This window comes from Crinia signifera, chromosome 2 (assembly GCF_055691185.1).
Source record: "Crinia signifera chromosome 2, ASM5569118v1, whole genome shotgun sequence".
In the NCBI taxonomy this organism is placed as follows: domain Eukaryota; kingdom Metazoa; phylum Chordata; class Amphibia; order Anura; family Myobatrachidae; genus Crinia; species Crinia signifera.
The window spans coordinates 384,850,977-384,878,872 of record NC_139218.1 but is presented as its reverse complement, the minus strand read 5'-3'; the positions used below and the strand labels follow the sequence as shown (position 1 = coordinate 384,878,872).

Sequence of the window (27,896 nt, the reverse complement as noted above, 5' to 3'; positions counted from 1 at the left end):
TTCTTGGCAACCTGTGCGTTCTGTCTGTGCGTGGGAGTATCGGAGTTGGTTTGGCTCACCTCTTCCCTTTCCCACACCGCCTATCCAATCACCAATCTGTTTGACACGTCTAGTAGTTACTTGTTGTGTTCCTCCAGCTTATTATATGCATTGTTGTTTTCTTTATGTAGATAATAAGCAGGATAGGAGCTGAGGGCAGTGCTTTGCACTTGTCGTGTCCTGTTCAGGCTGAAATATAAGAAAATAATTATCACACACTATATCGAAATGTATTATTGTGTGGCTTACTTTGTGTATATCTCAGATGCACAATACTATAAAAACACTTTTACATGGAGTACAAAAAGGTTTAATATTTCACTGTAGCGCACATTAGAATATTTTATAATTAAAGTAACAAAAGTTAATCAAATCTCCCTTTACTGTATAGTGAAGCTTCTGTTCCTGGGGTGACCAATGGGTATATTAATTGGCGGTTATTCTGCATATGCACTTGTGCAGAAATGCACGTGCGCAGTAAGACAACACCAATCCCTGTGCGAACATAGCGCTGCTACGAACGGACCAGAAAAAGGTCTATTATCCCTTAATATCTAAAAAAAAAAGTAGAGACCATTAACATTTTCACCAACTGTTTTTGAAAATGTAATTCATTATAAAGGTAATATTTATTACCAGTTATTTATATAGCGCACGCATATTCCGCAGCGCTGTACAGATAATATTTGCCCATTCACATCAGTCCCTGCCCCAGTGAAGCTCACAATCTATACTCCCTACCACATGTACACGCACACACACACATTCATGCTAGGTTAAGTTTTTGTTGGTAACCAATTAACCAACAAGTATATTTTTGGATTGTGGGAGGAAACCAGAGCACCCAAAAGAAACCCACGCAAGCACGGTGAGAATATACAAACTCCACACAGTTAGGGCTATGGTAGGATTTGAACCCATGACCTCGGCGCTGTGAGGGAGTAATACAATGCGTGAGCAGTGCTGCAGCCGCCGCTGGTTCACGCTTTAGTTATCCAGCATTTGCCAAAACGAGCCACCAAGACACTTCATAAAATCCGCACTGCTCAACTTGAGCCGAACGTAGCTAAGAGCGCGATTTCCTGGCTTTGGGTCAATGCGCCACAAGACATAAATTAGCATCTTGACATGACATGCAATTTGTTTTTAGTCGGAAAGCAAAAGAACAGACCGACAGTGTTCTTGAAATATTCACAATCTTCTTCCTCTGGGTTTTTTTTTCTTATTTTTTTTAAATATATATATACTGTATCTATTTCCCCGGGACGTGCACTGCACGCAATGAAAATTTGGAAACCATCATTACCTAGGGTGGAAATAAGATCTATGGAATGTTATGAACAAATTCCTTTAGACATCCTCTGTGTGTTTTCCAACATACGGTTTGTGGCCAAGAACCCGCAGCAATGAAATGTTTTATAGACTCCGAGATGATCACCAGAACTCTTGGCTGTTTTTTATTTTTTTTTATTTGATTTTTTTTTCCCCCTGTAAAGCGCGGATCACCTCCCAGCTATGTTATGTAGTTCATGAGCAGTTTTCTTAATCCAGAGTTTGTAAATGCGATGTGGAACATTAGCTGGAAGGATTATCATTTAGGAACAGAAACACAAATGATGATACAGGATCGGAAAGCGACGAGCCCCATCTGTCTTCTTATGTATTTTCCCTGTGTGCTATTTTACATTGATAACAGTATTTACATATTTTTATTGTTTTCGCATCGTGAGCGTTTGTAAGATCTGAGAAGATTCTTGCTCAGGGGGGGCAGGCGGTTCGTTTGAGAGCAAGGTGCAGTGTCATCTTAGCATATGGGCTAACAGGGCCCCATGGGCATGGGCATTATGCTTGCATATTTGCCTACCATAAGTATCTCCTCCGCGGAGACTCTCTGAAGCTTTTCTGTGGGGTAGGGGGCGGGGTTTGCCATGAATCGCTCTTCGGGGCAGAGTGGTACTAAATGATGTTATATGCGTCATTTTAGCCCCACACCCTTTCCATAGAACCGCCAATGTCAGTATGGCCCTTATTCTGATTGGAATGTTATGAACAAATTCCCAATGAAAAGAAAGCTCTTTTTGGTTGGTACAGGCCATAAAAACGATACTGTATGAGCCAAAAGGTACAGTTTTAGGGTATGCTTTGGTGGTTTCAAATCAGGACCTGCCCTGCCAAAGGGGGTGGAGCTACATTACAGGTGTGCGTGATCTCAGGCAGAAGGGCGTGGTCTAGCACCGAACCCGCATTTTCATCGTTTTGGGGGGCATGCCCAGTGTTCCCCTAGCTGGGCAGCCCCCGGCTCTCTACCTTGTGCAGCGAATCCCTCTTTTCAGCCTTCCCCAATTTAAAGTTTTGTAGGGAGGTGGAGACTCTTCTGGTAGGAAGGGGTAGAGAATTCCAGAGGTAAGAACTGGAGAGCAACAGCCAAAATCTTGGAGTCGGTATATCTTCACTCTGTGTTGCTTAACCTGCCCTGTGCATCCGTTGTAGTGGCTGATGGCTGCCTTGCCTGGTACTTTAGTGAGTGGGATGAACACTTTGCAGAACTGGTGATGTGCTGTATCTTGTACATAGTATTTCATGTTTTGTATTCTTACACTGCAATCATTATAGCGCATCCAAGATGGCCGCCCTAATATGTTTTCTTTCTTGCAAATTTATAGTTTTGATTCATTTTTAAAAAAGAAAAGTGCTATGTAAATAAAAAAAATTCTATTCATGCCCCATTCTCATTTTCTGATTCAAAATGGTGATATGTATCTTGCTATTAGTTGGTGTTGCCTACTCTATCATTGTCTATTGACTGATCAATTATAACTAAAATATCAGTTTATTATATATTGTTTTCTCTTTCTCCTCACAGGCATCTCCATAAGGGACATGAGGTGAGAAGGCCTGGGGATACGGTCATGTAGGTCACTGAAAATGACAGGACACCACCGTGATGCTCATTGACCGGTACGATTTAATTTACTATAAATGGCAATGACCTCAACGCTTTACATCACTCGTATAATAATAATAATGTTGAATCTGCTGGATACAGTACATTCCTCTTACGGCACTACTCAAGTTTCCCCGTGATAGCATTGATTGCGGCCTACCGGGCCTAGGTCTGCATGTAGCCCTCCGAGCCACAAGCTGTGGCCCCCAACGCCATTACCATTTGTCTCCTACTGTATATCTTGTAGCACTTGATTACCAAGTACGTTTTTACAGGGAGGTGCCGCTTTCCTTGGTTAAATGTATTGTTTTAGCTTATTGCTGAGGTGAAATTTTACATGCGGCCATTTTGTGACTGCTGCAGCCAATAGATTGCTTATCGCTGGTTTAGGGGGACCAATTTATGCTAGTGTTCTCACATACTTGTAGGACAACTCTGATTAATAAATACATGATGTCATTCAAAAAGGCCTATGGAGGATTCAGGGCAGCTGGGGGTACAATAGCTGAGGAGAGAGTCCTCACGGGTCTGCTTGTAAGATGGCCGCAGACTGATTGGTAGAAGGCCTGCAGCTGTTTGTTAGTCGGACTGAGGTTCCCAGGCTGGATATGACCGTAATAAACATATGAGTGAACCCAGAAGATATAAACCTGTTGGTTATTTTTTATGTTTTTATTAATCAGCTACATGAGTCCATTAATATAAGGCACCCGTGTAATTCTATGTGGGGCAATTGCTATACTTACTTTAAAAAGCCATTTACTATGTAGATAGATGCGCCACTAGCCTCTGTGACACCTGGTGCAGCAGCAGGAACTAATGAAAGGGAGTGGCCTCACTGCCCGACCCTCATTTTTGTCACTCCGGTGGTCCCCGAGAGGCGATACCTGTGGCTTAACTAGAAATGTTGTGCTCCCCTGCCAACAAAAAGTTTTGTCTCTAAACCCTCCCCCCTCCCCCCATACATTAATTATACTTTTTTTTTTAACCTACATGCTTGTTGCCAGGGGTTTCTTGCCCATTGTCAGGGGTTAGGTGCTCATTGCCAGGGTTTTCTATGCTCGTTGCCAGGGGTAACATGCTCATTGCCAGTCAGTTACATGCTTGTTGCCAGGGGGTTCTATGCTCCCGGTCTGCAGAAACCTGGCACTTCTGGGTAGCGCTGTACAGGTTGCACTCCACTGTCAGCTGCTACAGGTCCAGTAGGACCTCTAGCATCTGTCTTCCAAATCAGCAGCCATTATTAGAGGGCTATTTAACAGCCCATACCACATGGTATTTGCAGAGGCCAGCTCGCCCTGCCACCGCTTGGCTGCAGTTCCCTAGTTATGCCATTGGGCCCTCACCCCTTTGTGACCCCCACTGTTACTTGGTATTCCTGCTAAGACACAGAAGTATATAGATGGCAATATATTTCAATAATTTCCAGAGACATTAGGCGCTGAGTCAGTGCATGCGAGCACATCCCGCACATCCCACACAATCCAACCTCTGAGGACCTTCGTACAACGGTCCCAGTTATGTCATGTGGGCTTAATTTATTTATCATGTTGAGTTGGGTTTTTTGTGACTTCAATGCACGGCTTCAATAAAAGTGACTTGTAATTTGTACCATTTATCCTGTATATGAAGATTTATAAGGATTTAAAAGAAATCACAAATATAGGTATTATTGAAACATAAAGTTATATCCAAGGATAAATCTTGAAAAGCTCATGAAGTCCCCAGAGATTGGGGACAGGTGACAACTATGCCAGTGGCCTGTTCCTCACCAAAAGTCAGCCATTTTGAAGGAATTTAGGGTCCGATTCCTCTATGTACCAAACTCCAAACAGCGCAGCTTTGCTCTGCCACTATATGCTATTCTCAGATGGCAGCAAGCGCTTTCAGCCTATGGCAGCTATTTGGAAGGAGAGGGATCTTGAGATCCCTTTCCTGCAGCCTCCAACTGCCAGCACACTGTCAGATTCCCTCGAATAGTTGTTCCCAAATGTTACCAACCTACTCCGCCAATATGCTGAGGATGTAACTCGCAAAGACATCAGTTATCGCTACCACTGTCCTTGCAAGTTTCACTTAGTACACACCGCAGCTGGGATATTGTCATTAAAAGGGAAAACTTCCTTCGCCATAAGAACCGTTCAAAATTGCGTACAACATGGTCATTAATTTCCCCAAAAACATATACGACCAGATGCACTAAGCATCAAAAGTGATAACATGGAGAGTGATTAACAGCCAGCCAGCCAATCAGCTCCTACCTGCCATGTCAAAGACTATGTTTGAAAAATGTTAGACACGAGCTGATTGGTTGGTTGTTTATCACTCTCCATTTTATCACTTTTGAAGCTTAGTGCGTCTGGCCCATATTCTCTTAACAAGACCATTCATGCCATGCCTATATAGTAAACACTTCCCCAACCAAATAGCGTTCCGGCATTTGTATTCTGTGACCTTTGCGCTTGGCATGTGTCGGGTGAGGTTGGCCGCAGAACGCGTAGCCGTTGGCAGTTACATTTTCCAGAGCAAATGTCTCCACAGCAAACTGCTTCCAGCCCTCCGAAAAAAACTGTAAACATCTGAGCATTCTCCCAGCCTTTTGCCAACGTTTTCTAAATGTAATATAATGCCCCATTTAGAATCTTGGCCTGAGACCCTCTTCACCCCGTACATTAACAACCTGTGCGGGTGCTGGCCAGATCTACTTATCCCTTCATTACGCTGCTCCCAGCTCATTAGAAATGCCACTGGTACAGTAAAAAACAGTCCGGCGTACTTAAAACAGTAAATTTGCCGATTTCATATGGAGCAAAAGTAACAAGGATTCATCTGATTATTGTGAGGGCCGTTCGCCCTGGTACACCATTATTGTGTGTAATTGTATTATCACGCTGCCGGGGAAAGTCAAGAGCGCTGTGTAAACTTTAAAAGGGAGCTGATTAAAACGTTGTATGTAACTAGTGAGTACCGCGGAGCATGTAAAATAGGAATTTGCTGTGTTTATCTCCATTGTCATTCCCGTTCTGGAGCTGTAAGAGAGATTTTGGATTAGTGTCCATATGGACAGTGCATTTACATTTTTATTAATCTTTGTCTGTAGCCAAAGCTTGTTTTTGATGTTGAGTTTACAAACCTATCGACTAGCCTCCACCGGGCATTGTGAGGAGAAATCAATTAGCTGCAGGGTTAAAGTTGAGGGGAACTTGGGCGAACTGAGGGGTAAATGTATGAAGCAGTACTATGGGAGGCGAAGTGGCCCATGGCAACCAATCAGCTGCTCTGTGTAATTTATATTATGCAAATTATAGATGTTACTTCAGTGCTGATTGGTTGCCACTTCTCCTCTGGCTCACTTCTTCCTTATCACTGCTTCATATACAGGTATCTACCCCTGAGTTCCACCACCTGTAAGAGAAGGGGGACTTATTTCTACCTCCACCGCAGTCATGCACAGTCATTTCAACAGAAAAGCCTGTCCCAGCCGGCCGGATTAAGTTCTGTGGGCCCCTGGACACAAACTTGCTGTGCTCCGATTTCAGTACCAGCGGCATGCATGATTCAGGTGGAGAGTTTGGGGGCCCTTAATGTGTGGGGGCCCCAGGACGACCGCCTCTGTTGCCTCTCCTTGGATCTGGCCATGGTCCTAGCAGCTTCCTTTTCTGGCATGGTGTATGGGATGTCGTGCCGTCACCACTGCTGAAGTGAAGAAGTGCCACAAAGAGGAGCAGGCTATGCATATGCTAAAGACAAGGTGAGTGGGGGCCGGAGGGATACAGAGAGGAGGGGATGCTGGTGGAGGAACACAGGGTATGGAGATACTGGTGTGCAGAGAGAGATGTGTCTGAGGCACTTAATGTGGGCATTAGGTGTAAGGGGTGCTACTGCTGTGGGCATTAGGTGTAAGGGCTGCTACTTCTGTGGGCATTATTCGTAAGGGGAGCTACTGCTGTGGGCATTATATGTAAGGGGAGCTAATGCTGTGGGAATTAAGTGTAAGGGGTTCTACAGCTGTGGGCATTATGTGTAAGGGTGCTACTGCTGTGGGCATTATGCGTTAGGGGTGCTACTGCTGTGGGCATTATGCGTAAGGGGTGCTACTGCTGTGGGCATTATGCGTTAGGGGTGCTACTGCTGTGGGCATTATGTGTAAGGGGTGCTACTGCTGTGGGCATTATGTGTAAGGGGTGCTACTGCTGTGGGCATTATGTGTAAGGGGAACTACCGCTGTGGGCATAATGTGTGAGCGATGCTACTGCTGTGGGCATTACACAAGGCTGGATTGAAAATTAATGCCTCCATGTATTAAGTTTGTTATTTGTGAACACATTTGAACCCTTTTTTTTGTACATGATAACTCAGTTTATCCTCTGTGCAATGCACTATTCACTTTTTCAATGTAGTCTCCCATCCCTTTCCACGCATGTGCGCCAAAGCTTGATGAGTCGGGAAAACCCATCGGAGAAGAAAGCTGGTGGTTGTTGTCGGCACCAGGACCGAATGGCAGCTTTCACCTCATCGTAAGAGTTGAAGCGTTGACCCTTAAGGTGCTCTTTCATCGTTGGGAAGAGTGATGCAGCGCCTGCAGTTCAAGGAGGTTCTACCACACCCATTGTATAGCCCCGACCTTGCGCCCTGAGACTTTCACGTCTTCCCAAAGATGAAAGAGTACCTTAAGGGTCAACGTGTCAACTCTGACGACGAGTTGAAAGCTGCCATTTGGTCCTGGTGTCGATAAGGCTGTATTGTGAATTGAGCCAAAGGCCATATTGCCACGAGGCAGCCATGCTAACCACTGTGCCACCGTACTGAAATAATTGTTTATTTAAAAAGAGAAGCGCCACATTTTTATTTTCATGTGATTGAATGAATGAGAAGTTTTTAGCTCTGCGGTGTGCACAGTTATGGCACATAATCGCATGCTGGGGTAATACTGTGGTCAGCAATTCTGCCAAGAGTACTGCGTTTATGAGGTAAAGTATATTACTGTAGAGCCCAGATACGCCCCAGGAAGGAATATTCAGTGCGCCAAATGTTCCATATTCTTGGACGCATTAAAGTGTAAAAGCAGAAATGTGCAGTCCCCCTAGCAAGCAATCAGACACCTGCTTGCACTAGAATGTTGAAAGCTTACTTGCGATTGGTTGCTATGGACTTCTCTGAATTTGCACCTCTAGAGTCAATAGTCCCCCAAGCCAGGAACTTGCTGATGGTCAATGGTCTTCTCAGCGCTAATAACATTACAGAGAATTGCAGTCACACAGGAGGAGACTTCTTTGTTTGGTGCATTTACCAAATGGGCCTGTATCTGCAAATACAGTAGGTCTGACTCTAAAGAATCCAGCCCAAAAGTCTGAATGGATGTGGAGAGTTTTGTACATCTCTGTGCACTGTGGGCTTTTGTAATATGTTGTTGTTTTTTTCCTGTGTGGACAATGAAGGTTATTCTGGTTGAAGCGCAAGGCTATGAATTTCGCAGCCTTGCGAGTCCACCAGATGCCGCACGAATGGCCGCAGTGGCCGCACTGGCGCATACATGACTATAAACTAATAGTAAACTAAATTAGGGTCCAATGTGCATTGATGTTTTTTTCCCTGGAGACTAATGTGTATTTTTTTTTTTATTACTGTGGGTATATAATTGGATCTTTGCTTTGATGGAGAGGAGAATATAGGCAATAGGTAAAACCATTATTTATTTACAGTTATTTATATAGTGCACACTATTTCTACAGCGCTTCGCCACGAGCGGTGTAATGGTTAGCATTACTGCCTCACGGCGCTGAGGTCATGGGTTCAATTCCCACCATGGCTCTAACTGTGTGGAGTTTGTATATTCTCCCCGTACTTGCATGGGTTTCCTCCGGGTACTCCGGTTTCCTCCCACAATCCAAAAATATACTGGTAGGCTAATTGGCTTCCAACAAAAATTAACCCTAGAATGTTGGTGTCTGTGTGTACATGTGGTAGGGAATATAGATTGTAAGCTCCACTGGGGCAGGGACTGATGTGATTGTTCAAATATACTCTGTAAAGCGCTGCAGAATATGTAAACGCTATATAAGAAACTGGGTACTTGTGTATTATCACGGCGCCCACGATTTCCATCTTATGGCATCTTATACAATTTTAAATTGTATACCATTGTATATGGCATACAATGAGATGAGATGAGATTTTAAATTGTATAAGCACCCTAATGGGTGCTTACAATGTTAAATGCACCCCCACGCCACCCCCACTATCAACGCCAACCCGAAGCGTGGCGAGCGCAGTGGTACGCGTCCTCCGACCATTTTCATACCCCCAATATCCATGTCGGCGTGGAGTTGATTTTATATAGTGTGGCGAGCGCAGCGAGCCACCGAGCCCGAAGCGTGGCGAGCGGCCGCATTTTACTTTACATGTATTACGCGTCCCCTCGCGGGGCTTGCTGCGCTCGCCACGCTTCGGGCTCGGTGGCTCGCTGCGCTCGCCACACTATATAAAATCAACTCCACGCCGACATGGATAGTGGGGGTATGAAAAGGACAGAGGGCGCGTACCGCCGCCCCTCGCGGGCTCGCCACGCTTTGGGTTGGCGTTGATAGTGGGGGTGGCGTGGGGGTGCATTTAACATTAGGGTGCTTATACAATTAAAAATCTTATAGGGGGGCCAATTAACATTGAAAGCACCCATTAGTGTGCTTATACAATTTAAAATCTCATCTCATTGTATGCCATTGTATGCCATATACAATGGTATACAATTTTAAATTGTATAAGATCTGGTCCCATCGCAGCACATCTCATTGCATACCATGGTATGCAATGCGATGGGCGCCGTGATAATACACAAGTACCAGAAACTGTTAATAAAAAATATTTGGTCTCTCACACCAGCCCCTGCCCCAATGGAGCTTACAATCTATATTCCCGGCAACACTTTTCTACTAGAAAGGAATCTAGGACACGAGGGCATGAGTATAGATTAGAAGAAAAAAGATTTCATTCAGCTAGTAGAAAGAATTTCTTTACGGTCAGAACAGTCAAACTCTGGAACTCTCTTCCCAGAGTGGTGGTAACGGCTGGCTCATTAAATGCGTTCAAGGCAAAGTTGGACAAACATTTACTCGAGAAAAACATCCATGGGTACAAATAAGAAATATAATTTGTCTGGAAAATACCAGAACCTACCAAATCAGCAATGGATATCTATACCAGGTTGAACTAGATGGACGCATTGAGTGACATTCTATGGGATGAGATAATCTGACTTTGGCGAATTTTATCGCAAAAACGGCCGTTTTCGCACTTTTTCCCTAATTCGCATATTTAATGAGATGCGAAAATCGGCAAAAAGTGCAGTTTTGCCGCGAAATCGCACTTTTTAGAAGTGCGATTTTAGTTTTCGCCAGAACTCGCATCCAGATGTTTTCACATTGAAAAGTATACAATTCGCATATTTAATGAGATGCGAATTTGAAAAATGTGTCTAAAAATCTCAAAAAAATCAGACCAGGTTCTGATATGCGATTTGGCCAGAACCCTGCACAGATCATAGAGATGTGGAAAAGTGTTTTTCATTGAGCATAGGGGTCCCCCGTATTTCTGAAACCAGCCCCGGACTCTTGGACCGGTCCTGGTTCCAAAAATACGGGGGACAAAAAATCTGGGGGTCCCCCGTATTTTGAAACCAGCACCAGGCTCCAACAGCCCTCGGTGTCATGCCACAGCCGGGGGACACTTTTTATATAAGGTCCCCCGGCCGAAACATGAGCACCGTGGCTGGTCAGCCTTGGACGGGGTACCTGGAGGAGTGGGGACCCCCCCAATAAAGGGGTCCCCCCCCAGGCTTCACCCGTCCATGGCTAAAGCCCGGGGCTGTCACCGGCGTCCGTGGCCAGTGGACGCCGGCCTGATAGTGTTAAATCTTCCATACATAACATTGCTTGATACAGAAGAACTGCAAGTGCCAGCAGACCTCCCCGCATGCTGGGACTTGGAGAACTACAAGTCCCAGCATGCGGGGCATTAATGGGCCCGCTGGGACTTGTAGTCCACCTGTAAAAAGAATGTTAAAAAAACACACACACAGAGAAGTAAAACTTTATTACACACACACCTCACTTTTACACCCACATACTCACCAATCCAGGATCCAGCGCTGGTCTCCCTTCTGCTGCAGAGCCGGACAGCCCGCACTGACAGCAGGGACAACCGGCTCTCTCCGATGCCGCTAACAGCCTATGTAGCGCTGTCCCAGCGCGACACAGGCTGAGAGCGTGATTGGCCGATGCGTCTCCATGGAGACGCATAGCTCAGCCCTGATTGGCTGAGCTATGCGTCTCCATGGAGACGCATAAGCCAAAGACGCTCTCAGCCTCTGTAGCGCTGGGACAGCGCTACATAGGCTGTTAGCGGCATCGGAGAGAGCCGGTTGTCCCCGCTGTCAGTGCGGGGGTAGCCGGCTCTGCAGCAGAAGGGAGACCAGCGCTGGATCCTGGATCGGTGAGTATGTGGGTGTAAAAGTGAGGTGTGTGTGTAATAAAGTTTTACTTCTCTGTGTGTGTGTTTTTTTTAACATTCTTTTTACAGGTGGACTACAAGTCCCAGCGGGCCCATTAATGCCCCGCATGCTGGGACTTGTAGTTCTCCAAGTCCCAGCATGCGGGGAGGTCTGCTGGCACTTGTAGTTCTTCTGTATCAAGCAATGTTATGTATGGAAGATTTAACACTATCAGGCCGGCGTCCACTGGCCACGGACGCCGGTGACAGCCCCGGGCTTCAGCCCTGGACGGGTGAAGCCTGGGGGGGGTCCAAGGCTGACCAGCCACGGTGCTCATGTTTCGGCCGGGGGACCTTAGATAAAAAGTGTCCCCCGGCTGTAGCATGACACCGAGGGCTGTTGGAGCCCGGTGCTGGTTTCAAAATACGGGGGACCCCCAGATTTTTTGTCCCCCGTATTTTTGGAACCAGGACCGGTCCAAGAGTCCGGGGCTGGTTTCAGAAAAAGAAACAGAAAATCGCACATTTCCTTAAATTCGCACATTTTCATGCCTAAAATTCGCACATTTTCATGCCTAAAATTCGCACATTATCGCACCTAATCGCACATTCATTCCAGAATTCACACCTCATTAAATATGCGAATTCGCGGCAAAAATGCGATATTAAAAAAGTGCGATAATGGGCGATTTTGAAAGTGCGAAAAAATCTCATCCCATAGAATGTCACCCAAAGTCTTTTTTCAGCCTTACCTACTATGTAACTATTTAACTATGTAACACATACACCCAAACACTAGGGGCAATGTTTGTCCGGAGACAGGTAACCTCCCAGCACGGAGAGACTACAAAACTCCACATAGTTAGACCTGTGATGGAAACCCAAGTTTTCAATGCTGTGAGACATCAATGCTATCCACTAAGCCAACCGTGCTGCCAACAAAAATCTAATTTATGACCATTTAGCAATAAGTTGCATCGTGTTTTGCTGACTTGTATTTTGTAGGGGATTAATCGATGGCGACAATGTAAACCGCACAGACCCCATATGCACATTGCATCTGACAGCTGACAGCGCCACTTGACCCAGCAACACGTGGCAATTTAACCTCCTTCATGCAATGCTCTAAATGTCACTTGACGTTATATTGGATTCATTGTCCTCTTCTTGCCTACCCATCACTTTCTCCCTGACGCTGTGCATTGTCCACTCACATCATATTTAATAGATTCTCCCTTCTATTCAGAGGATGAAATCACTGACGGAGCACCTTCCATAAAGGCACTTTTTACACACACAAAAAAAAGAATAAAGTAAAATGGGAAATATAGAGAAACGGCTTCTTCTTCTCTGCCGCTGATGTTGATCCTGTGTGATTTGTGTTATCTATAAATTAGATTCTGTAGAAAACTTGTCTCTTTCAATCTCTACAGATTCCAATTTAGGGCTTTGAATCGCGTCATGTCAAATATCAGAATCAGCCTTCCTGTGACATCATCATTTGTAGGACGATCGTATAGGTGTCGGTACTGTGTAGGAAGTAGGATAGTGTAGGTGTCGGTACTGTGTAGGCAGTAGGATCATGTTGTGTTGGTACTGTGTAGGCAGTAGGATCATGTTGTGTCGGTACTGTGTAAGCAGTAGGATCATGTAGTTGTCTGTACTGTGTAGGATCATGTTGGTGTCGGTACTGTGTAGGCAGTAGGATCATGTTGGTGTCGGTACTGTGTAAGCAGTAGGATCATGTTGGTGTCGGTACTGTGTAGGTAGTAGGATCATGTAGGTGCCGGTACTGTGTAGGTAGTAGGATCATGTAGGTGTCTGTACTGTGTAGGTAGTAGAATGATGTAGGCGTCTGTACTGTGTAGGCAGTAGGATCATGTAGGTGTCTGTACTGTGTAGGTAGTAGGATCATGTAGGCGTCTGTACTGTGTAGGCAGTAGGATCATGTAGGCGTCTGTACTATGTAGGTGTCTGTACTGTGTAGGCAGTACGATCATGTAGGTTTCGGTACTGTGTAGGCAGTAGGATCATGTAGGTGTCGGTACTGTGTAGGCAGTAGGATCATGTAGGTGTCTGTACTGTTTAGGTAGTAGAATCATGTAGGTGTCTGTACTGTGTAGGCAGTAGGATCATGTAGGTGTCTGTACTGTGTGGGTAGTACGATCATGTAGGTTTTGGTACTGTGTAGGCAGTAGGATCATGTAGGTGTTGGTACTGTGTAGGCAGTAGGATCATGTAGGTGCCTGTACTGTGTAGGCAGTAGGATCATGTAGGTGTCGGTACTGTGTAGGCAGTAGGATCATGTTGGTGTCGGTACTGTGTAAGCAGTAGGATCATGTAGTTGTCTGTACTGTGCAGGTAGTAGGATCATGTTGGTGTCGGTACTGTGTAAGCAGTAGGATCATGTTGGTGTTGGTACTGTGTAGGCAGTAGGATCATGTAGGTGTCGGTACTGTGTAGGTAGTAGGATCATGTAGGTGTCGGTACTGTGTAGGTAGTAGAATGATGTAGGCGTCTGTACTGTGTAGGCAGTAGGCTCATGTTGGTGTCGGTACTGTGTAAGCAGTAGGATCATGTTGGTGTCGGTACTGTGTAGGCAGTAGGATCATGTAGGTGTCGGTACTGTGTAGGTAGTAGGATCATGTAGGTGTCTGTACTGTGTAGGTAGTAGAATGATGTAGGCGTCTGTACTGTGTAGGCAGTAGGATCATGTAGGTGTCTGTACTGTGTAGGTAGTAGGATCATGTAGGCGTCTGTACTGTGTAGGCAGTAGGATCATGTAGGTGTCGGTACTGTGTAGGCAGTAGGATCATGTAGGTGTCGGTACTGTGTAGGCAGTAGGATCATGTAGGTGTTTTTACTGTTTAGGTAGTAGGATCATGTAGGTGTCGTTACTGTGTAGGTAGTAGGATCATGTAGGTGTCTGTACTGTGTAGGCAGTATCATGTAGGTGATGGTACTGTTTAGGTAGTAGGATCATGTAGGTGTCGTTACTGTGTAGGTAGTAGGATCATGTAGGTGTCTGTACTGTGTAGTTAGTATCATGTAGGTGACTGTACTGTGTAGGTAGTAGGATCATGTAGGTGTCTGTACTGTGTAGTTAGTATCATGTTGGTGTCTGTACTGTGTAGGCAGTAGGATCATGTAGGCGTCTGTACTGTGTAGTTAGTATCATGTTGGTGTCTGTACTGTGTAGGCAGTAGGATCATGTAGGTGTCTGTACTGTGTAGTTAGTATCATGTAGGTGACTGTACTGTTTAGGTAGTAGGATCATGTAGGTGTCGGTACTGTATAGGTAGTAGGATCATGTAGGTGTCGGTACTGTGTAGGTAGTATGATCATGTAGGTGTCGGTACTGTGTAGGCAGTAGGATCATGTAGGTGTCGGTACTGTATAGGTAGTATGATCATGTAGGTGTTGGTACTGTGTAGTTAGTATCATGTAGGTGACTGTACTGTTTAGGTAGTAGGATCATGTAGGTGTCTGTACTGTGTAGGTAGTATGATTATGTAGGTGTCTGTACTGTGTAGGCAGTAGGATCATGTAGGTGTCGGTACTGTGTAAGTAAGAAGATACTGTAGATCATTCCGACGACTGCACCCTTGTCATTAAATTGGCACTAAATTACTTTAGACTCATGAATTTGCACAGAGCCAGCAGCCATGGCTGGTTCTACCTGCAATATATAAAGGAGCAGCGGGGGCGACTGGAACAATGTGATGGACGCAGGATGTAATATTGGCATCTGAGACAACACCTTGCGCATGGATGGGCACCTGATGTGCACCTCAGGAATGGATCTGGAATTGTCCCTTAGAAAATATTTGATGTTATTAGCTAAATATTCCAAATGTAGACTATAGCTGACATATCTGGGGCCTTCTTTTGGGGCGGAAGTTGGATTCTGTTATGTGTCTACTCAATTAAAATTAAATAAGTTCTGGATTTGTGTTAAATATTTTAAAAAAATGCATCACACACCTTCCTTGATCATATGCAACATCAAAGAACATTTTGGCGGGTGTTCCCTTGAAACTTGGTTACATAATAACTGTATTCCAGTTTATTAAACATCCTAGCACCTCATGTGTGTGTACCTCTAGCATGTTAAACCTTAACTTAATTTATCTTAACATTAAACCTAAAATAAAAGCTCGGAGACATAGGTTTGGCAGAAATTGTTAGCTGATTTATTATTTGAATATTTTTAAGCTAGTTTTTGATTTGATTAAACTAATTTAAATAAATGGTGGCCAAGAAAGAACAGCTACTAAACTAAACTCCACCCCCAAACTCAGCATACGTAATCAAACTACCCTACCAAGCGGTATCCACTCGACCTACTACATTGACTACCACCCAGCCAGGTGATCTCGCTGCCCCCGAGCGGGAGATTGAGCGAAAGGCCTAAGTCAATGAATAGGCGAGCGCACCGAAAACAATCTATATACGTTGCATAAACGGGTAATGAAGGCTAATAAACTATTAACCTGCCGTTCTTTCCCGCCTATCAGACAACGCGATTAAAACACCCCGAAACACCCCCCAATTTAAAACCGATTATTACAGGGAAGGGAGGGCGGGAAAATCTCAGCAGGAAAGAGAGGAAGACTCCTCCCTTTCCTGACCCCATACTCAGCTAGCTCTGCCATTCCCAAGCACCTTATTGGATCCCCGAGTCACACACACAGCCTGGGATGTTTAACCCATTCCATGCCTAGTGCTGGCATTACATTAATCATATATTATTTCCCAATAGGAACCATAAAGGTAACATGTATTGTTCACTATTAGGCCCTATGTTTGTCAGTCCACTTCAAAGTAAAATATGAACTTTCAACTCCATTACAGCCACCACTAAAGCCCCTCACAGGCAAACCAAGGGAGTCACGAGGGCCTTGGGGATTTGGAGGTAACTAAAGTACTGAATGAATTACATAACATCACTCGTCATTACCCCATCCCTAGTACAGTCTCCAAATACCTGAAGAAGCTACTGTTGTCTGTACTAGGGTGACATCACAGGTTGTTCCCCTGCTTAGCCAAACAACTGTGAATTTCTGCAAAGTTATTCCCCTTTCACACTGCACTTGTAAAATGGTATATTGACGATTTTTTTCACATTTCAACACGTTTAAAGCTGCAGTGGGAAATATTTATTTATTTATTAACTGTTTCTTATATAGCGAATACATATTCCGCAGCGCTTTACAGAGTATATTGGAACATTCACATCAGTCCCTGCCCTTACAATCGCTTACAATCTATATTCACTACCACAAGTACACACACACACACACACACAGATGTTCTAGTGTTAATTTTGTTGGGAGCCAATTAACCTACCAGTATATTTTTGGATTGTGGGAGGAAACCGGAGTACCCGGAGTAAACCCACGCAAGTACGGGGAGAATATACAAACTCCGCACAGTTAGGGCCATGGTGGGAATCGAACACATGACCTTAGCACTGTGAGACAGTAATGCTAAGCATTACACCATCCGTACTGCCCTGAGGGAAAGCGCCAGAGTTCATTTACCGGTTAAAGATAACCGGTATTTCAAAACGTTTAAAAAGCAGAGTCCTACACATTTCAGAGCCGTTTTTTATGCAATGAGAATGGCTCTGAAATGGTATTTAGCAAAAAAACAACAGATTACAGACCTGTGATAGGCTGTCCCCTGTATTCTGCTCTGTGCTGGGGCCTACCTCTGGTGCTGTGCTGTAATATATATTATATGAATAATTAATTATATTATATAGTCCACTGGTGCTGCCTGCACTAAATCTGCCAGTATTATTTAGTTACTCAGTCCACTGTTGCCACTGGCAGTGCTACTGCAGTGCCTACCTAGTGTACCTACCTAGTACATACTAGGCTGCTATATCTAATTTAATTAAAAAATAATACTTGTGCTGTGTGGGACTGTAAAAAATAATTCCATGCTGCTGGTGCACTGACGTGTGCCACTGAGTGCCACTGCCAAGCAGTACCTAATATAAAATTAATTATTATAAATTCTGCTGGTGCACTGCATAAAGCTACTGGTGGTGTGTAATATAACTACTTTTTGTGGTGGACACTGGCAGTGCTACTGCCTGCCTGCCTACCTACCTAGTAGTTTATTTTCTCTACCTACTAGGCTGCTATCTCTTATATATTTGGCTACATGTGTCAATCATCCGGACACTGTGTCCGTAACGCTGGGCGGGGTCACACACCCCCTCCCAGCTGACACATGTAGCCAAATAGCCATACAGCACGACGTCATGGAAAGAAGTGCGTCAGGACCAATTAGCCAACGGCAGCAGGCCTGGGAGGCGTGTCCGGCAGGGGGCGGGGCAGGCGCGGGCAGCGCACACTCTGGCAACGCCTACTCCAGGGCGCGGTCCAATGTCGGGCTGGGCCGGGGGGGCAGGGTACCATATGCCCCCCGGCACGCTTACCCAGTCCCTGTCTGCGGCCCGCGCTACACCTCCTGCGCTGGCCGCGGCTTCCAGAAGCAGAACACGGCCGCGGCTACAGGAAAATGGCCGCAGGCCCCCTGCACTGAGGACATGTACTCAGTGCAGGAGGCCGGTGGCCATTTCCCTGTAGCCGTGTCCGTGTTCTGGAAGCCGCGGCCAGCGCAGGAGGGCTGGAGGAGGTCCAGCGCGGGCAACAGACAGGGACTGGGTAAGCGCTCCCCCCCCCCCCCCCCTTCCACGCTCCCCCCAGCAATATCTAGCACTGTGGGGGCATATCTCCCCCCCTCCCCCCAGCAATATCTGCCACTGTGGGGGCATATCTGGCACTCCACGCTCCCCCCAGCAATATCTAGCACTGTGGGGGCATATCTCCCCCCCTCCCCCCAGCAATATCTGCCACTGTGGGGGCATATGTGTCTGGCACTGTGGGGGCATATGTGTCTGGCACTGTGGGGGCATATGTGTCTGGCACTGTGGGGGCATATGTGTCTGGCACTGTGGGGGCATATGTGTCTGGCACTGTGGGGGCATATGTGTCTGGCACTGTGGGGGCATATGTGTCTGGCACTGTGGGGGAATATGTGTCTGGCACTGTGGGGGCATATGTGTCTGGCACTGTGGGGGAATATCTGGCACTGTGGGGGAATATGTGTTTGCCACTGTGGGGGCATATCTGGCACTGTGGGGGCATATGTGTATCTGGCACTGTGGGGGCATATGTGTCTGGCACTGTGGGGGCATATGTGTCTGGCACTGTGGGGGCATATGTGTCTGGCACTGTGGGGGCATATGTGTCTGGCACTGTGGGGGCATATGTGTCTGGCACTGTGGGGGAATATCTGGCACTGTGGGGGAATATGTGTTTGCCACTGTGGGGGCATATCTGGCACTGTGGGGGCATATGTGTATCTGGCACTGTGGGGGAATATGTGTCTGGCACTGTGGGGGCATATGTGTCTGGCACTGTGGGGGCATATGTGTCTGGCACTGTGGGGGCATATGTGTCTGGCACTGTGGGGGCATATGTGTCTGGCACTGTGGGGGAATATCTGGCACTGTGGGGGAATATGTGTTTGCCACTGTGGGGGCATATCTGGCACTGTGGGGGCATATGTGTATCTGGCACTGTGGGGGCATATGTGTCTGGCACTGTGGGGGCATATGTGTCTGGCACTGTGGGGGCATATGTGTCTGGCACTGTGGGGGCATATGTGTCTGGCACTGTGGGGGCATATGTGTCTGGCACTGTGGGGGCATATGTGTCTGGCACTGTGGGGGAATATCTGGCACTGTGGGGGAATATGTGTTTGCCACTGTGGGGGCATATCTGGCACTGTGGGGGCATATGTGTATCTGGCACTGTGGGGGCATATGTGTCTGGCACTGTGGGGGCCAGTGGCGTAACTATCAATTTTACTCCCCCCTGCCAAAAAGTTTGTGGCGCCCCCCCATGGCATATACATAAAACAAACCTACCTTGCTCTAATATATATAATAATAACAGCTGGCTTCCCGGCTCCTCTCCAGCATTTCTCACTCTCCCCTGTGGGTGACGTGATGTCACACGCATTACGGAGAACCCGGAGGGAGGCATAGAGACCTGTAGTAGTGTTCACTCTAGGATTTTTTTAGGGCAGGGTGCTGATTACTGTACAGGGCACATTTTTCAATTGAGAGGCCACATTTACATTAGAAACAAAAAAATCATATATAAAAAAAATTGCACACTGCACCATGATTATGCCCATTACACATTATACCACACACCATAATGCCCATTACACATGATGGCACACACTGGAATGCCCATTACACGTGAAGGCACACACCGTAATGCCTAATATACTTGATGGCACACACTGTATGCCCAATACACATGATGGCACACACCCTAATGCCCAATACACATTATGGCACATAAGAGCCTCTTATTTACATGCTCACTGCCAGGGGTTTCTTACTCAATGCCAAGGAGGTTTCATGCTTATTGCCCAGGGGTATTATATGGTCATTGTCAGGGCCGGATTAAGCCTTCAGGGGGCCTGGGGTACTTAAGACAGGTGGGGCCTTAACCTCTTATTAGCACTGCCCATCTGAGTGTGTGTGTGTGTGTGTGTGTGTGTGTGTGTGTGTGTGTCTCCTTTCCCATTAGACATTGGGCCAGATGCACTAAGCTTCAAAAGTGATAAAATGGAGAGTGATAAACAGCCAGCCAATCAGCTCCTACTTGCCATGTCAAAGACATGTCAGATAGGAGCTGATTGGCTGGCTGTTTATCACTCTCCATTTTATCACTTTTGAAGCTTAGTGCATCTGGCCCACTATCAGTAGCACAGGTCCTACCTGCACAGAACCAACCTTGTGAATCTTAGTACACCTGCTTTTCCATGCAGAAGAACATTGTGGGTGGTCTCTCAGTCCAGTAAGTCAGTCAGTCAAACTCATGGACAGTTGAGCTCTTGTGATCTCTCGCTGCTTACATGCAGACAGTCGGTCGGTCAGTCAGTCGCTCAGTCAAAAAGATAAAGGTATGAGGTTACTATTGTTCTAAACTTCAACCAAAATAATATTAAGACACAAACAGGTGTTAATCGCTATATTACAACTTTATCGAGTGTGGGCTAAGTAAATAGAGAATGAAAAAAAAATCCCATAACAAATAATATATGGTAAGCTTGAAAACATAGGAGAACATATCAGTCACCTTCCACTTTTCTATAGTACTTTCTCAAAAAAAAATCGGTACTCTTTACCTAGAAGGGCGCCAGCGATTGAAATCGCGGTCGTCGTGGGTAAAAATCGCGGTGATCGCGGGTAAATCGGGATGGCCGCGATGACCGCGATCACCGCGATTTTCCCATAGGGAACAATGTTAAAACGGCAGATTGACCGCGATTTTACTGTTAAATGCCTCAATGGACCCGATTTGGGGCCAAATAGGCCAAATTAACCCTTAAATGTCCCCCCAAATTTTTAACGCCACCCCACGATCCACGCCAACCCGAAGCGTGGCGAGCGCAGCGAGCCCGCGAGGGGCGGCGGTACGCGTCCTCCGACCTTTTCATGCCCTACTATCCACTAGGGCGTGGTGTGAGAATATAATAGTGTGGCGAGCGCAGCGAGCCACCGAGCCCGAAGCGTGGCGAGCGCAGCGAGCCCCGCGAGGGGACGCGGATACCTTCACAGGTAGACGCGTCCCCTCGCGGGCTTCACAGGTGTCCGCCTCGCCACGGACACCTGTGAAGCCCGCGAGGGGACGCGCATAACTGTGAAGGTATCCGCTGCGCTCGCCACGCTTCGGGCTCGGTGGCTCGCTGCGCTCGCCACACTATTATATTCTCACACCACGCCCTAGTGGATAGTAGGGCATGAAAAGGTCGGAGGACGCGTACCGCCGCCCCTCGCGGGCTCGCTGCGCTCGCCACGCTTCGGGTTGGCGTGGATCGTGGGGTGGTGTTAAAAATTTGGGGGGACATTTAAGGGTTAATGGGCTCTGTGGCCCATTTAACATTGATTCCTATGGCCAAATCGGGTGGATTGAGCCATTTAACAGTAAAATCGGGTCCATCGCGCCTTTTAACATTGATTCCTATGGGAAATCGTGAGCATCGCGTCGCGGGCATCGCGGGTACATTTATGGCCGGCCGCGACGCGACCGACACGATTTCCATGTTTAACATTGGTTTCAATGGGAAATCGCGGGCATCGCGTCGGTCGCGTCGCGGCCATACATAAATGTACCCGCGATGCCCGCGACGGGCGCCCTTCTAGGTAAAGAGTACCAAAAAATCATATAAAACAGTTTACAGAATTCTCTGCATGAGTAATAAAATACAGGATGTAAACCATATACAGGATAAAGCAATGGCCAGTACTGTGCACTGACCCACACACACCCATACAATAAACATATACCATATACACATAAGACAGACCCTCCCCCTCCAGAACTGTAAAGAATGCAGTTAAAATGCCAGTGATGGGGAGATGGTTTCCAAAATATTGGCAACAGTATCCTGAACGGAGGCCACAACACCCACACCAGAATCCCCATTCTAAATATGTTGGGTGTTGTAGCATTAGGCCAGGAAGGGGTGGCTGGTTAGGTTTGGTTTAGGTGCTATAAAGGGGGGTTAGGACGTAAAAAGGGGTGTTAGGCACTAAGTGGGGAGGGTTAGGCTGTGAGGGCGGGATGAGTCAGGGTTAGGCACTAAGATGGGGGTGTTAGGGTTAGGCATTAGGTAGGGTGGAATAGGAGGGTTGGGGGAGAGGGTTGGTATAATTGCCCAGTCCCTCCAAGGCTTCTGTTTAGTGGGATGCTGCTGCTGTCTACTGAACACTAGCACTCCGCCCACAGGTCACACATACTGATCCCAACTGTAGCAGTGTAGTAAGTTACTTTTATACCATACACCAGGGGTTCCCAATCTTTTTTGATTCACGGCACCCTAGAGAATAAGACTTTTTTTCACGGCACCCCAGGTCAATTTTTTTTTATTTAGATTGGGTTTATATGCGATTCTTAGTGGCAGTTATGTGGTAAAGGGTAGGATTTGCTTCTGTTGGTACACATTCTATGATTGCCAGCTACCAGCACTGGTTTTGCTCATAAATAATTAACCATTAATAATTTGAGTTGGTCCTAGACCACCAAGCCGCGGCACCCCTGCATGTGTCCCGAGGCACCCCAGGGAGCCACGGCACACAGTTTGGGAACCACTGCCATACACACATACTGTAGGCACCCTCTACCACCATACACACACACACACACACACACACACACAGGGTAGCTCCTCCCTCCATACACACACAGGCTACCCCCCTCCCACCATACACATACATACAAACACACACACAGAGGTGGTAACCCTAGGCACCCCCCTCCCATCATAAACACACAGGCTACCCCCCTCCCATCATACACATACATACAAACACACACACAGGCTACCCCCCTCCCATCATACACATACATACAAACACACACACAGGCACCCCCCTCCCATCATAAACACACAGGCACCCCCTTCCCTCCACACACACACATACAGAACATACAAACACACCACCCCCCCACCACCACCACCCCCCCCCTTCCCCCCCCCCACTATACATACAGACACTCCCTCCCCTCCCCCCAGAACTGTAGCAATGCTGCCCCTGCAGTCACAGCACTCACAGCTTACCGGGTTTCTGATGCTCTGAAAACAGCCATGAGCACAGACAAGAAGCAGGAGACATAGCCTGGAGAGGACGCTGTGGGAGAGAGGGACGGCAGGATGGGAGGCAGGAGAGGCGGGGCAAGTCTGTAAAGAAGTGCAGCTCATTGGTGGCTGGTCCCAGGGGAGGGTCAGCCACTGTACAGCACAGCACTACTGGGTAAAGGGTCTGGGCAATGCTGGACACTGCTGACAGTAGCAGCTTTTACATGGCAGCCTGTGACCCTGGAACCTGCAAACCAGCCCACCCCTGCTGTGTCTACAATGGAAGGAAGCTCTCAGCCCTGCCTGTCAGGAGCTGAGCTCCGATCACGCTGGTAATGAGTCAGCCAGGGCTGGAGACCTTGGTAATTAAACCAATGATGGGAGAGCAGGGTACTGTACGTACATCACAGCAGTCACTGTCCCGAAGGCTCCCTCACCTGCACGCTGACCCCATGTGCACAGCTTTCTCTGAAACAACCTCCTAAACTAAACACACACCCCCTGTCTGTGCCGGAGAGAACTTAGCCGTGGTGTAGAGCCGACTGACAGCTGCTGCTAGCGGCATGTCAGTGCGGTGGGGGGCGTGCTGTACATGCCGATCTCATCTCAGAAATTCAGCGTTGTGACGGCGCAGCGGGGGTCAGCTCAGCCAGCGGCGCCCAACGCAGACCCCGCTGGCGCTGCTCCCCCAAGCCGCCGCGGGGTCTGCCACACGCTGGCTACGCCACTGGTGGGGGCATATGTGTCTGGCACTGTGGGGGCATATGTGTCTCTGGCACTGTGGGGGCATATGTGTCTCTGGCACTGTGGGGGCATATCTGGCACTGTGGAGGCATATGTGTATTTGGCACTGTGGCGGAATATCTGCCACTGTGGCAATCACCTAGTATTATTAATACTTAATTCATTGAATTATATATAGTCCACTGGTGCTGCCTGCACTGAATACTGTGAATAGAGGTTGCTAGTATTATTTACTCAGTCCACTGTTGCCACTGGCATTCTGCTGGTGCACATACTAGTATTGCTGACGTATCTACCTGTCTTGTGCCTAGTACTGTCTTATCTACCTGTCTGGTGCCTAGTACTGCCATATCTACCGTCTGGTCTGGGGCTCACTGCCTAATACTGGCGTATCTACCTGTCCTGTGCCTAGTACTGTGTTATCTACCTGTCTGGTGCCTAGTACTGCCATAACTACCGTCTGGTCTGGGGCTCACTGCCTAATACTGGCGTATCTACCTGTCTGGTGCCTAGTACTGCCGTATCTACCTGTCTGGTGCCTAGTACTGCCGTATCTACCTGTCTGGTGCCTAGTACTGCCGTATCTACCTGTCTGGTGCCTAGTACGGCCGTATCTACCTGTCTGGTGCCTAGTACTGCCATATCTACCGCTGCAGTGCCACTCTTACATGAGCCACGTGTTTGTGCCGCACACTTGTGTGGCTTAGCATAGTTATCCAGCTACCTTGGTGCAACCTTTTGCCCTAAAAACAATATTGGGCGGTGTGAGGTATTCAGAATAGACTGGAAATGAGTGGAAATGAATGTTATTGAGGTTAATATAGCGTAGGAGCAAAAAAATAAGAACCCAAAACCCAAAAAATCCAAACACAAAACACTTAGGAGGTGTTTTGCCAAAACCCATTAGAACCCAAAACCTCAAGGTAATCAGAACCCAAAACCCGAAAAGTGGCCGGTGCACATCCCTAATTAAAACGGGTTGACTGTTGGTGAATGGTATTTAAATGGTATTTAAAACGGTAATCTACTGCAATGTCAAGGCTCAGACCCGTTTTAAATACCGTTTTGAAATACCGTTTTTTAAAACGTTTAGGCAGTGTGAAAGTGGTATTAGAGGGTGAGATTTATTAGGATGCAATTTTTCAAAATGTCAAAGTCAAAATGCTATAAGGTGCGAAAATGCGATATTATTTTGTGATTTTTGGTTACGTTTACCTATTAAATGTGCGAGTTGTATACTATATCATGGGAAAACATCTGGATGCGAATTGAAGTGTGCAAAAAACCCGACAGGCCAAAAAGTGTGATTTTTAGTATAATTGACATCCTATTAAATGTGCGATTTTTGGAAAATTTGTGAATTCTGTCTTTTTTTGTGAAAAAAATCGCAAAAGTCTAAAAATCTCACTCTATTAAATCTCGCTCAGATTGTCATGCTGCGTGTTGTTGAATGTTACATCTTGCAGCCAATGAGCACAGGAAAGCGTGGTCAACTCTTCTCAATGATACGCAACCTTTTTGAAAGACCAAAGAGCATCACGATAAGCCTGTAAAAGGACTATACTGTAGGTAGCGTTGCATGAATACTCTTTAGGTGACATCATATAGCCGGGGTATGTAATGGTGACATCATACGGAACATGTGATGGCTGGTGTAAGACTCCGCACATGATGTTATGTGTTTCCAGCTGATGAAACTCAAGTGCGAATCTGGAAATGTCCCTTGGAAAATATTTTGCATTATAATCGGTTCCAAATTTCCGTGTAAGCCGACATGGCTGAGAAAAGCACGCTCACGGAGGGAAATAAATTGTAGCTGCCTTTTGGTGTAAACTACGTGGGTGGATTTTGTATGTGAATACTCCATTAGACTTAAAATAAGCTCTGATAATATTCTTTCAAAATTCTGTTTTTATAGTGAGTTAATGGGGGGAATAATTAGTTCCGGTAATACGGTATGTTTGAGAATATTTATTAAGCGGAGAAAGGCCATACCTAGGGGGTTATTCTGGTTCACTCCTTCTGGCAAATTCCTTCCCAAATGGACAAAACCATGCTGCACTGCAGGTGGGGTAGATGTTACTTGTGCAGAGAGAGTTAGATTTGGGTGGGGTTTTACTTCAAAGTGAGATCTATATTGCAGTGTAAAAATAAAGCAGTCAGTATTTACCCTGCACAGAAAAAAAAAAAAAACTCACCCAAATCTAATTCTCTCTGCACATTTTACATCTGCCCCACCTGCAGTGCAGCATGGTTTTGTCCACCTAAGAAGGAATTTGCCAGAAGGAGTGAACCAGAATAATCCCCCTAAATTGGGTATGAATCGAAAAGTCGACAGTGCCTAGGTTCACCACTATAAGTCGACATCCAAACAGGTTGACATGTTCAAAAGGTTGACATAAGGGGTGTTGTGCTTGTGTCGACATGGACACTGGATAAGTCTCATTCGAACATGTGGATTTTAATGAATGTCAATCTTTTTGTTGTGTCATACTTATGACTGTCGACCAGCCTTCTCCGAATTGGGGGCGGGTGCTGACGCCATGTGACAATTGAAAATATCACCGAAGGCGGTGGCAGTGGGGGATTGCACATGTCGCCCACCATCGGGGACGGACCTGTGTGACCCCCTTGGGGTGAGAATGTCATACTGTACTTTGTAACTATGTCAATTTTTTTTTTTCTTTACTTGTAACTTTTTTATTTTCTCTTTTTTTATACAATTTTCCCTCTGATAAGTTCTTGAACTTTTGAGGCAGAGTTTGTCACAATGGCAGTATTATTAATATGTGCCAGGTAAGAGATGTCAGATTTCTTCCAGAATTATATAGAAGACGCTACCCGTCTCTCTTGAACTGGCATCTGATTTTTTATTTTACACATATTAGAATCCCTTCGCTTAGGAAGTTCTATTGCTAACAAAAAGAAAATTAGAGAAAGGATGACAATGAGGAAAAATGTAAATGGAGGAGTATTGAATCTGATAATAATGGCATTATCAGATTGGCACAATGTGGGTGTCCGTCATCCCACATTATCAGTCAAGACTGACATTGAATGTTCTTCTATTATGTGTGGATCCGATGCTGTCTCTTACTCACACTTGGCTTAACCCTGACAGCTGCCTACAAAAAGGGCGGATTGAAATACAGCAGCTATAAAATTCGCTGCGCACGTCAACCATCCAGACAGAGCATTGTATTATAAAGCCGCAAAGGTCCTGCTGATGCCAGAGAAACACTCATTACTTATGCTTAAATGGGGAGGGCACTCGAGTGCACACTCTTACTACATGCAGTGAGTGGTGCTGCACTTCTGAGACCTACAGTATAGTGCCACTCACAGGATGCAGGTGCACCATTCAAACAATATTAATTAGCACTGTAATTAATTTTGCTATTAGATTTGGTACTTGTGTATTTTGGCGGCGCCCATCGCATCGCATACCATAAGGCATGCGATGGTATGCGATGCGATATCGCGCGATATTGTACAATGTCATACAATTTTAAAATTGTATGATATTGTATATGGCATACAATGCCATACAATGCGATGCGATTAAACATTGTATAAGCACCCTAATGGGTGCTTATACAATGTTAAATGCACCCCCATGCCACCCCCCCCCCCCCACTATAAACGTGAACCCGAAGCGTGGCGAGCGGCGGCGGTACGCGTCCTCCGACCTTTTCATACCCCTACTATCCATGTCGGCGTGGAGTTGAGAATAGAAAGTGTGGCGAGCCCGAAGCGTGGCGAGCGGACGCGGATACCTCTGAAGCCCGCGAAGGGACGCGGATACCTGTGAAGGTATCCGCGTCCCCTCGCGGGGCTCGCTGCGCTCGCCACGCTTCGGGCTCGCCACACTTTCTATTCTCAACTCCACGCTGACGTGGATAGTGGGGGTATGAAAAGGTCGGAGGACGCGTACCGCCGCCCCTCGCGGGCTCGCTGCGCTCGTCACGCTTCGGGTTCACGTTTATAGTGGGGGGGGGGTGGCGTG

General features: G+C 46.5%; 1 protein-coding gene across 18 annotated transcripts in view; it reads left to right on the top strand.

The window, feature by feature from the left end:
• TENM4 (teneurin transmembrane protein 4) overlaps nucleotides 1–27,896 on the top strand; it is a 929,900-nt gene that overhangs the window by 157,286 nt on the left and 744,718 nt on the right. For 16 of the 18 annotated variants that reach the window (XM_083170235.1, XM_083170231.1, XM_083170240.1 and 13 more), the window contains exon 2: nucleotides 2,903–2,997. The exons of the other annotated variants lie outside the window; for them this stretch is intronic. The gene's annotated coding sequence lies outside the window, so the exon portion shown is untranslated. The remainder of the gene's footprint in view (nucleotides 1–2,902; nucleotides 2,998–27,896) is intronic. 18 annotated transcript variants of the gene reach the window in all.